Genomic DNA, 661 nt, shown 5'->3' with positions numbered 1-661 from the left:
TGGATGGGTCCAAGGGAATGGACTATCCAGAGCAGAGACACTGATATTGATGTAGCTTCCCCTCTACCGCATGGGCAACCTCTCCTGAGCTGAGTAGGTCTGAAAATCTAGACATTTTCGACGGTCTCTGCTTCATCTAGGCTGCTTGGCTTATCTCTGCTTCTTCCAAGTACTTGGGCTTGTCTGAGAGCAACACTCAGAAGTCTTTACTGCTTATAGGATGAGGGAGGAGCCTAGTTATTCTAGTCTAGTTCAGGGATATCCTGAAGTTATTTTGAGTTGTTTACTTCCTATCTTAATGAAATTTCCCGAAGATTGGCATGTTTCAATCTTGAAGAAAACTGGTACAAATCACTTTACTTTTTCCTGAGTTCACATTTTTCCCTGCTCCCTCTTCTACAATCATCGCTGAGAAAGTCTTGGTGGTGGCGTTTCTTTTCCTATAAATCACTAATGGGGAAAAGTCAGAAAACGGAAAGCAGAGAAACATCAAAATAAACACTGGCCAAGTAATAAGATGGTCATAAGTGTAATCATTGGAAAGCACTTTAATCGATATATCATAGCATTTATTTTCTCATAATTGTCTGCGTCTACTCCAGACACACATGTTTTGTCTAAATTCCAAGAACCACCTGTAAATTTCCCTTATAGAGCAGGA

This window comes from Mastomys coucha, unplaced genomic scaffold (assembly GCF_008632895.1).
Source record: "Mastomys coucha isolate ucsf_1 unplaced genomic scaffold, UCSF_Mcou_1 pScaffold9, whole genome shotgun sequence".
Classification (NCBI taxonomy): Eukaryota; Metazoa; Chordata; class Mammalia; order Rodentia; family Muridae; genus Mastomys; species Mastomys coucha.
Note: the sequence above shows the minus strand (reverse complement) of the source record.